At 35.4% G+C, this 12,190-nt stretch overlaps 1 protein-coding gene across 2 annotated transcripts in view; it reads right to left on the bottom strand.

Moving 5' to 3' along the window:
• Window positions 1-12,190, bottom strand: part of LOC110384162 (polypyrimidine tract-binding protein 1) — a 348,419-nt gene that overhangs the window by 222,988 nt on the left and 113,241 nt on the right. The gene's annotated exons all lie outside the window — the stretch shown is intronic.

Raw genomic sequence — 12,190 nt, 5'->3', positions numbered from 1 at the left:
AAAATAATCATAACGTTAATTTGAAGAACAGTCATAATACACAAACAGTATAAAACTAAAGGAATACATAACAGCTTGAGGGTTTTATGAAATAATTAATTATGTATCTTTTAATTTGTGGGGTAGTTTTATGTGGATATGAAATTTTAATGACTTGGTAATCAAGCGAGTAAATTGTAAATTCGTAAGCATCTTAACAAGCCGAAAAGCCTTATTGTTATCTAATCAAAAAGAAAACGTAAATAAAAACAACATTAAAAAACAATCCGCCTTCACGTACGAAGTGCAAAACCTCCTTGCGCACACAAAAGACAACACATGGCCAGATTTTTAAAAGAAGAAAAAAAGCTGTTCTCAAATTAAATGTTCTCCAGTCAACAGGTGACCCTGGCAGCTGGCCAGAGCCTCGCTATCTGGTACGAGCTGGCTTATCTAGCAAGCTATTGAATATTATGAACCCTCATGGACAATTTGTACGAGCACAGCTTTTCATGTAGCGGGGTTACTTAAAAACCCGTGTATGGATGTTAAAGAGGAAATAGAATGTTTTATAATTTTGACATTTTTGTGACTTTAGGCCTTCACACACGAAGTCAAACCTCCTTGCGCACACAAAAGACAACACTTGGCCAGATTTTTAAAAGAAGAAAAAAAGCTGTTCTCAATTTAAATGTTCTGGAGTCAACAGGTGACCCTGGCAGTTGGCCAGAGCCTCGCTATCTGGCACGAGCTGGCTTATCTAGCAAGCTATTGAATATTATGAACCCTCATGGACTATTTGTACGAGCACAGCTTTTCATGTAGCGGGGTTATTAAAAACCCGTGTATGGATGTTAAGAGGAAATTGAATATGTTATAATTTTGATATTTTTGTGGCTTATATCTCTGTTCTTCTGAATCTTACTTGACCATAAGGAGGGCATGATGCCGATATCAGCACCTCATGTAATTATTTAATTATCATTTCATTTAATAAAAACAAAAGTACAGTTTCCCCGAAATGTTCCTTGCCTGATTACAAGGGATTGCTTAACAAAGGTCATCCAAGCTGTATACTAGACTTACACTGTTTTTATCAAAAGCACTTTGTCTTTAATACTTCTACCAATTTTTCATCAATACCGAACCTACCTACTACATCAACCATGAGTGCTACATACAGTCCTACATGCACAAAAAAGCGCGTTACACTAGAAGCAAAATCTAGTTCTAAATAAAGCAATTCAAGTAAAAAGGTTAAAAATAAAAATTTCCCCGTTGAAATGTTTGCAAACATAGCACTGGATCAAACTGTAGATTACCATCGAACTGGTGCTGAATCCATTTGCCCACTGGCAAATAAAGTGTTTGGCCATCGATGCCAAACAATGCCACTGCCAGTTATGATGCAAGATTTTTGATACTGGCTAAGTTTGGATTTAGCTCAGTTCATGTTATGGTGTTGTTTATATATGAACAAAACAAAAACCGATATATGATGTAATGCAACGGCTGTAATTTAGAGAATCAATAAAACATGATCATTCTTATGTGTGTGACCTGTGCATGTCTTTGACGTCCTATGGCTGAGATGATGATGATGATGATGATGCATACCTTTTACTGAATTGTAGATGCAAAATAATAAGATCATTCAAATTCAAATCATTTTTAAAGAAGATGGGATCGCTTAATCATAATATTATTTATAAACACACACACTACCAGCCACTTTCATAATACTCCAAACGTAATAATGAAAGTTAAAACCGTGTTTTGTTTCACCTTCCTTCATATTGACAGAGGGATCTCCCCTGGGACACCGGGGCTTTAAGTCTCGCATATCTATATATCCCTAAATAGATGTACAAAATATCTATTTGGGGATATGGGATTACGTATACCTGGCCAAACGCTGCGGTGAGGGGCGACGGAGGATAGAAAGATGAGCGGAGATGCCTTAGGCAGGTAGGTCCGGCGCCTTCTTCTAGGTCGACTACAAACGGACATAAAAGGATCAATTATGAGTGAAATATCGGGGCGTTCAGGTTCTTTTAGACATATGTCAACAAATATTAGTATAACAAAAAATGGTTAGGTCCAAAAGTGTATAGGGCCGAAGACAGTAATGTTCCTCATCATCGCATTTTGGCGCGCTACTTTCTTAGGAGATTTTCCATTATGGCAACTCCGCTAGTTTTTTTGTTCTCCATGTGATGGTGTTAGGGGCGCTTATGGCTGTTTAATAAAATGTCTTCAATGGGAAGAATTAGAGCAATAATTTTGGTTGAACGAGCAGTTAATCTTAGGGTGTTGGTTTTGAAACTACTTTTGGGGTTTGAGTGTTGTTAACCATTGCTTGTTAGTTTATTGTAGTAAAATAATTCAGTTTTTTATGATGATTCAATTTTGTGAATTAATTGAATATAAAAAAATACTTTTTTTAGATGTAATGAGTTAAGATAGTTACTATTGTAAAGTGATTAATTGTTCAATTGAAATAAAATCTAGGTTTTCCCTAAGGACGAACTAAAAATTAAAAGTTGGATAGTAAAACAAAACAATCTTGGGAATAGTTACTTTTAAGCGCTATTAGATTTACGAGATACTTTAGTTTTTGGATTTAAAAAGGTAGAAAATTAAGTAGTAACAAAAATTTTATGATCAAAAAGACATTCAAAGGGATAATTTGCCCTATTTAACGGCAAAATAAACAAACTTTAAACTTTCAATCAAGCACAAAGCATTCTGCGGCCTCAGTACTTCTTGATTCAGCAATAGTCGACTCATTATTTGAGTTAAACAGCCCGCTTTACTTAAGACATAACAAAGACATCTCACTCCGTCATGTTCTTTATAAAGGAACAATTTACAATTGAATTTTTCATACACTAGTGTTGCACCTGAAATGTCAGAATTATACGAAGTTCTTTAAACAGTCCCCGCTCTATGAAGTCACGTTGAATTATTCAAATTTTCTTCTTGCTATTTTTCTTAATAATAAACCTGGAGAATGAACCCTGTTGCAGTCAACTAAAATACAACAGAATAATATAATAATACATGCTCTAAATGGTCTCCAGACTTATTACAGTCGTAAGTATTTAAGCGTAGTGAGGTAATTGCGGTTCATGCTTGCTAGATAATAGAATCTTGTTATTTATGTCACGGTTCGTATAATTTGCTCGTTTTTTTTTTCTGGAACTTAAGCGCATGCAACAGTTAGCCTCGGCCTCAGCCTACGGGCTGAGGCTTAAGAACATGACAGTAACAACAGGTAGGCTGGCGTGCAGCCAACTAAGCCTCTACGCTGCTACGCTTTGTGCTACGAGCGCACGATCGTAGCTGTCTCGCTACACTACACTTAAACGACTTTCACTTTAGACAGTTTTAAACTTCGAACTTAAGCCCACTTTAAACCTACTAAGAAAAAATTGCCAATGGCTTAATAAAGATAAAATACTTATAAAGTTAACCTTTTCTATCTTTGTGCCCTAATTTGATTAAAAGCAAGGCAAGGTTTTTAATTAGTTAGCTAAACAACGCTTGTAATTAAGGCGAATAAAGTTAAGTCAGAGCTCATATTTTCGGCGGATAAAGGTCGGCCAACAGTCAGCTGAAAATTCTTGGCTAGGTACTGGATATTTGGAGGTTGTCACCCGAAAGAATATAATTTACAATTTCTTTGGAGATTTTTCGAGAGGCGGCCCAGCCATACGAGACGAATTACCTCATTCTCATTATATGCCGTGTCGCCAAAGAGCGCAGTCGGGGTTAAGCGCGCGTATCATTCCAACGTTTACAAATTTTATTACCCATCTCCTTTTGTTCTGGTTTACGGTCGGGGCGGATTCCACACCGACTCATTGTGCAACTACAGGGTGTAAACACGTTTCGTACACATGCCCAACTAAATTAATTCTCTGACAAAAAACGCGCCAATAAAACAACGGGTGCATCGTTAGTTTAGATACGATTCGTTTACAGCCGATTGTTTTAGAATAACCTATTAAAAATATTTCACTCGAATATGAAACAAAAACAGTCGGTTCGTTCGAAAAATATTGGAAAAAGCAAGGGCCGTGTGTTGAGTATCATGAAAATGATCATGCAGGGAACCGAAATAAAAATAACACTGCAATGAAAATAAGAGTACCTACCTACCACAGTATAATAATAAATATAGATTGGTTCGAGTACATGCGAATATGGTTTATATTTAACCTACATTTTTACATTTAAAGCTACTTACCTAGTATTTTTACTCCACACAATATATTATGTTTTGTGATCCCTCTTTTCGCAGAATACGATATTAAAAGGAAACTGTAAATAATTGTGTAGCATAAGTTGAAAAGCGTGTTATATAACGAAATGTTGTATAAAATATGAGAGGAACGAAAATATCTTAATGCTTAGAGTATTTGACGTTGTGTTCTCATGAATTATTGTTTGTCATAACACGTGGAAACGAAGTTTCTGTTATCAAGTCAAGATGTCTTTTGTAGTGATGTGAGTCAACATCTTATTATTATATTGTTTTCGTACAATATATTACTACTAACTGTGTAACCACTCTCGATTAAATTTCTTAACGCAGCAAATAAGATGTAAAATGAATCAACATAAGATTTGTTACAACATGTATTTGATCTAGTAACAATAAAACTATAATAAATACAAATGGCCACTTAAAATCCTATAATTATAATTGTCCAAAACACATCACCATGTACAGCAATCCCCGCCCCTCATCCAACGGATTAGCTAAAATATAAATTCCGAAGATGTCTCAACTCGTCGAATGAATTATGAACAGCACATCATGTTTCTTGATTCACAAGAACATGTGAGGAGACGGTTTTATATATGCTTTACTACAATGAAAAGATTAACAAAGTATTTTATTACCTCTTACCTTTTAAGTATACCTAACTTAATTTTACATAGACATTAAGTTCAATTCATCGAACGGGGTCTTAGCTTCGCCAAGTTTTTGTAGTACATTAGAGCACAATTTCAGGCAGTAAACAAAATTATCGATTATAAAAGAAATAACGTGAAACGAGTCAATATACTAACCATACATAAGTGTACTATCTATCCTATCACATATATAAAACTTAAATAACACACCCAACCAATACAACTAAAGAAAACAAACCACGCATCTACCTCGCAAAACCCATAAGATCGTTTCGTATTTGCAAGAAACTCAAAGATCTCTGCAATTTTCAATTAATTAGCATCCTCCCATCGAACTGAAGTAATTTCATATTGACCGTAGACTCATCATAACTCTTCGGTTGTACTGCAAACAAATCGATTGCTGGAATGAAGTACAAATAAGAGATAGCGCACGCTAGAAACTTTTAGTCGGCCGATGATTGTTTTTTGCTCATAAATCGGTATGTAAATTAATGGAAGTACACGCTTTTGGAATAAAATAAAGCGTTAAGATATTTAAAAAAAAATCTGGTTCAATGACTAAAAGTATACAACGAAAATTAAACAAAGAAATGTGTCACACGCAGAGCCGGTGAGAGAGTCAGCGACGACGTCCAGAAACATTCAAATTAGTTTTCTTTTTACTGTTTATAATGTGTTTTTTTTTTGTCACACGCGACAATGATCGGGTATTTGTCCGGGATCAGACCGACAAAAAAAAAATGATTAAATTCACAAATGGCAAAAAAGATTTTTTCCTACCTTTCCTACCTTCAGTCGGCCGACTGAAAGTTGCCAGTGTGCGCTCTAAGTACACAAAGTTATTTGACTCAGTCGTTTATCAGGAATCTTCGGCAAAGTTTTTACGGTTTGATTTGTTACAACTCACGGACGTTGATGTATGAGTACTGGATGTGTTATAAACTTATTCGTTTTCTCCATGAAATTTGGTGCAGTGGTACTGTTTAGGTGTTTGTTAATGCAAGAAGGTTTTAAGAACGTGAAATTTTAGACTGGTGAAAAATTCTGATATAATAATTGATCATTTTCAGTCGGTCTGATACCGCTCGGCAGTCGCTCCTTGTAAAACACTGGTAGGTACTCAGCTGAATCCCGTTAGACTAGAAGCCGACTTCAACATAGTTGGGAAAAGGCTCGGAGAATGATGATGAGACGGTCTGATACCGGCTAAATACCTGATCTTTGTAATGTGCGTACTACCATTCATCTATGTACATTGTACATACTGAATTATGAACCCAAATAAACTATCGGCCTACTACATACTACGAGGTACTCTTATATAATTAGATGTTTAAAATAAGTTCCTCAGTTCCTACTATAATTTACGTCTTACTCAATAAAAAATAAATAATAAACTGCAAAATCTTATCGAAATCACTTCTGTATCTTACATTCCATAATCTGTGTTTAGTTAGAGCTTCACGCTTTGCAAGTCTATCGCTCCGCTCCGTTTGAACTGCGCGCTTATTTGGAAATGTTTAAAAAGTTATATTACGAAATGGATTTCACAGTATGAATACTGATCCACTTGCTTCGGATAAAACTTATTGGTTGTTTATGTAATACTTTGACGGGATTATGGGAATACCAAATATAAATAAATGTAAATCTAAAACTGACGCAAATATGTATGTTGCATGTTTTGTAAAATATTTTTTCGATACTCATAAGCTCGTGATATTTTCTCTGTCTTCAACAAAATAACATAATACTATGAAATGAGTTAAACGCAATAGATACCCAGATCCACTCCGTTCGTTAAAAACGGAAGATGATTCGAAGAAAGACAGAAATAATACAAGATAAATATCGTCGAAAGCTTTGTATTTTATCAACGAATCAAGTCTCCGCTTTTCCAATGAGAAAAAGGGGTTCGACAAAGCGACTTTTTTAACGAGAAAAAAAAAACTCTTTTTTAAATTAGAAGATAAGTAATACTGAGTAATATTGAGGTTATTCAATCCATTGGAGTCTCAGGCTGTAATGTCGTTAAGAGCACAATGGACCCGGGCCGCCGAAATGATCCGTAACGAAACTCGCCGAAATCAATTTAAAATACTTACTCTTGTTAAATCTTGTGATGAATGGACGCGACAAGCATGACGGTGTAATATAATAAATAAGTTAAAGTAATTATGCCGGGATGGCTTTATGAACAGTCGGCGGAAATTCAATGACATTTATGGGGAGGTTAACGTGAATCAAGTAAATGGTTGTGCGTAAAAATATTTTCTTTTTTTTTATGAATTCTGATTTTCATCTTTTAATGTGCGCTTACGTTTTGTTCAGTCATGTTATTAGTTGAATTTCGATATCATTTTCATAGAAATCAGTTGACAGTGAGTAACTTTTATTGTAGCCAAGTTTATGATTTTAATGATTTTTTCTACGTACACAACAATTTGAAACTAAATTAATCAAAAACACTTCATAAGTTGCACAATAGGATTCAACAGTTCAAAATCTAAACCTAGCCCCCAAAACAGAACGGGGCAAAACGGACAAGCGCCTGAAATTCAGCAAACAAAGGCGAGCATACCGAACATGGCACGCAACTCACACTGTTAAGAATTTAACGCTGAAAACCAAAAATGAACATCAAACTTCATATTGTTGGAAACGTTTTCACCTTCAAACGCACTATTTATGGATCACTTAAAATGAGACAATCGTTGAAGGAATAATACTGGTAAGTAGGTACAGTACAACACTTTAGCTAGTATAATTCAGTAAGGACATTCAAACGTTACTTAACTTTAAGGTCTACTTATAATAAGTACTACTGTGTAATAACCTATTCCAAGTGATTCTGATGCACGTAGACGGTATTAAATTAGACCTAGACTTTTTTGTGCTTCAGAGACTTCAAACAAATCATCCAGTATTATAATCTTCACACATTACGCTCACAGATGGAGTAGAGTAAGTGCGATAGGTTGTGCGCAATAGAATATCGCACACGAGACATCCATTTATTATCAAAAGAGGATTCCACACGACTTCCAAAGAATTCCGAATGCACAAAAATAACCGCACTACAGGAGCACGTAACGAAGGTACGCTGTACGTAAATACACGTAAATAGCATAATCCTTGGCATAAGGGCTGTAAGCATCTCGCGACTCTCGTCATCTCAGTATAACAGCTACCATTGTAAGCAGCCTTATTGTGCTCCGGGATTGGTTTCCCAACGAAGAAAGCGCCAGGGAATCGATTTAAAATTTCCTTGAAAGAACCACACAACAAAAGCGGTTAATACTTGGATTCAACGTATCTGGAACATGGGGTTTTATAATTATGTGGCTAACATAAATTATTGGGGATTTGGTCAATGGAAAATTGGAACAGCGATTTTCTATTTTTTTTTTTTCAGTCTCCCGTCCTAACAATCGAGTTTTCACCTAAATCGATGTTGATTACTTTTAGATGACCCAAAAAACTCACAACTCACATTATTATACATACCTATATGTATCTAATTCATGCTTATTGCTTCTGTATAACCAATTGAATAGCCGTCGCGTCTCGATTATCGATACTAATAGAGGATGCAATCTGTCCAACATATACATCAGATATATGTGTTCAAAGCGTCCGAATCGAATAGATGGATAAGTAATTAGTGATTGGTCCTTTAATGGAGCTCTTGGCACTATTGAGCTTTGCTACAGCCAAAGTTGCTGACAATATAACCTAGCATATATAGGCTACTTGTCATTAAGGAGATGGGTTAATCGATTGGTCGTTGCATTGGTCAAAGACCGTAACTTGAACCTGTACAAAAATCATCAGATATTTAGCCTATAAAACCCGGCCAAGTGTGAGTTGGACTCGAGGGCGATTTATTGCCCTTTTGGGTATGAAACCTTAAAACCAAGTACAGTATAAAATCACACCATAATTCACCTTGAAATAATAGTGATTTGAATAAACAAAAAGCGTGTGTGTAAAATAAATCCCCGCACAAATTAAACATGTTACTTTTTACTTTGTTTCAGTAATCAAGCTGTCCATAAACTGTTTTGTACTCAAATAAAGATTACAAGGAAAACTACTCGACCAGTTACACGAGCTTCTAAGGCTCATGTTACGGAATATCAGTGGTTCTCAATATTTATTGCCGATACACCACTAATAACACTTCAAAAAAGATTCAACTTAAGTCAACTGTCAATGTGTTTTTGTATTTCGAACGTTTTTGTTTCTACACGCTGTGAAGGTTTATTACAAAAAAGATTATAAGTAAAGAACCACCATAACATAGGAGCTGAACAACTACACACATTTCCCTCTCTAACTTCGGTAAAACTTACTTTCATAGACCAATCAGAAATTATCGAGAATACCTTTTCATATATTCGGGCACGAGAAAATTCACTTCAAGGGCTTAGGAAGGGTGCGTAAAACAGGGGCCTAGTTTAGGAACCACTGCCGTAGACAACATAAAGCTCACCGTTATAAACCCGCCATATCCACACTTTGGTATTCATTGACCGTAAAAATATTTTCTATTTTGCGAGATTGAATTTTCCCTAACATTGTTTGTAGGCGTTCTTTGCAGGTAGAGCGTGTATAAATTTTATTTTTATGTGATATACGCCTTTCTGGTTATCTTCGTTACAATTTTTCGCAATAGTATAACGCGGTCCTGACAAAGTTACCGGTTGTTTAGCGCCAATTTTTATTATCGGATCAAAATTGCCCAATTGGTAGGGTACGTTGAGATATAATAAGTACTTACTCTACTTATGCATTAATACTAAAAACTACCAATCTTTTACTAAGATCCATACCTATTGAAAATAGGCAAACTTAAATACAGGTATTTTCATAATAGGTAAGTCAGTAACATAAGGCTCATATCTAATTAATACCGTTAACTGATGCTGAGCGCAGTGCGGCGTAACTATCAAAGTAACGTTTCCTTGCGATAGTAAAACTCACTCAATTAACTTTCTAACTATCTACTGCAGTTTGATAGTAATCACCCGTTATGATAAATATGTTATTATATTGTTTATTTGAAGTACTAATTATATCTCTCAGGCTCACTCACTCTCTTAAAGAAAAGTATTCGTTTTCTTATATCTAATTTCCACCATTCTACTATCAAGAACACGGGTATTTTACATTTTAGTGTATCTTTGAGGAGTAATTTATATTTCAGATACACATATATATCTGGTCGGTCGAGGCAATATTGTAAAAAGTATGAACTGTTACAGCCTTTTTATCGTCCCACTGCTGGGCACAGGCCTCCCTCTTACTTGGAGAAGGATTGAGCATTAAAATGTAATAAGTAAGTGGGACCCTATTTTTATATTTGTATCGATCTATTTACCGAACAGACCACCTTACCAGCTCACCAATAGCCCGTATTGGACTAAGCCATTATTATCACTAAGTACATGGATTTGAGGTAGCATTCACATAACACAATCACATAATCGGCTCTCCCACCATAATACAAATGTATGGCCACGCTGAGGGACTCGATAATTAATATTGTTACATGTATTGACAACTGACAGCGTCTCACTGTTGGTCAAACATGACCCACTGAATGTAAGGGTGTCTGAAATAATATACTTAGACTTACACTCATTTTCGTCAGCTTGGTTTTACGATAGTAGCTATACTATGTCAATATTTCCAAAGATCATTAGAATGTTGTTTTTTTGCTTGAGCAGATTGTGGTCCAGTGATTAAAGCACCAGTCTCTCAAGTTTGAGTGTACGGGTTCGATTCTAGGTCCGGCAAGTATCAATATTTAAACAAGTTATACGAATTTTATACTTTCAACACGACGATTTATGATATTACGATTATGATGCTACAGTTTTAGACGAGACTTAGCAGGTTCTCGTGTATATGAAATTTATTACAATACAATATTACAAATCAAGTTACTGACTCCCAAGAAACTAAATTATTCTGACATCTTTATTATATTTTAATACAAATTAAAATTAACATGACATATAAAACAAAGTAACGCCATGTCACCACTTCAAAGACCCGAATCCAAAGTCGTAAGGGCAAACTATACACTAAACGCGCGCCTAAAAGTAACTCCAACAAAACTAAACGTAAGTAAGCACTTGAAAACTGTCACATATTAAGTATAAGTGGGTTTGGACAAAATACATTAGGTGACAAGACACATTTTTGCATGAATACTCTCTGGACACAACATTTCGACTATTTGTTTCGGCTGAGAAATAATATTAAGGAAAGTAGAAACATTTCGAGGCAACTTTCAAGTTGTTTGTTTGTTTTTTATAAGTTTTGAAATGGTAGGTTGTTTTGATGGGATGAACTGACCACTTGACATGATACTATTTCAGGTAGCGTCTGCATGTGATTCAAAAAGTGTAAGTATTGTTAAAAGCGTGTTATTTTCAGACACTAAGCAACAGTAGCTTTTAATTCTTTTAAAAAGTGTACAGACGTTTCTGAATGGTATAAAAATATTTTTAAAAAAATTACAGGTCCTAAGCTAGCTTTGCATTGAAAACTTGAACAACACTACTACATCTCTACTACACAATACAACTAAGTTCGATATCCAAACAATTCTTTCTCACAATGCCACTTAACATAATACGCGATATTAATCGGATCAGAGCTTCATGTAATTACATAGGTTCGTCATACACCTGTGTTCGGACCATTAGTATACAACATGGTAAATGGGAATTGTAATCAATCGGCCATACAATAGGAACGGCGTACATAGCGGACAATGAAGGGATGACGGACATCGCGATTGTCGAATGTCGAGTCTCAATTACTCTAAGATGTTGGCGGGGTGCATTGTTGAGAAATGTTGGGATCAAGTTACGGATGTTAGATTTGGTTTCGACGTTAGATAGGTATATCTAGACACAATAAAAATAGATATACGCATCTATGTAGTTTGATTGAATAACAATGCTCTCACACGAGAGGATTATTGTCGAGCCCAGCAAACGATCTTTTGGACTAGTAGCTGTCAAACATTTGCTGTCGCTCGAATAAGCCGAGTGGAAAATTCGCTAGTGTAAAAACGCTGTAAGAGTTATGAATATACTACGACATTCATCTTTCGTATAATAAACTAAACTACAGTGAGCTTTTACTTACAAAACCTAAACTTGAAATCAATCTGGGACTTAAAAGACCGTTCCTGAAAATAGGAGTATCCATTTCAAAAAGCTCAGAGAAGTAAACCTTTAGGGTATTTGTGTTTCACTAAGTG

The sequence above is a fragment of the Helicoverpa armigera genome, chromosome 4 (genome assembly GCF_030705265.1).
Source record: "Helicoverpa armigera isolate CAAS_96S chromosome 4, ASM3070526v1, whole genome shotgun sequence".
NCBI lineage: Eukaryota > Metazoa > Arthropoda > Insecta > Lepidoptera > Noctuidae > Helicoverpa > Helicoverpa armigera.
The sequence above is the reverse complement of the archived record's forward strand: the minus strand, read 5'-3'. Positions and strand labels throughout refer to the sequence as shown.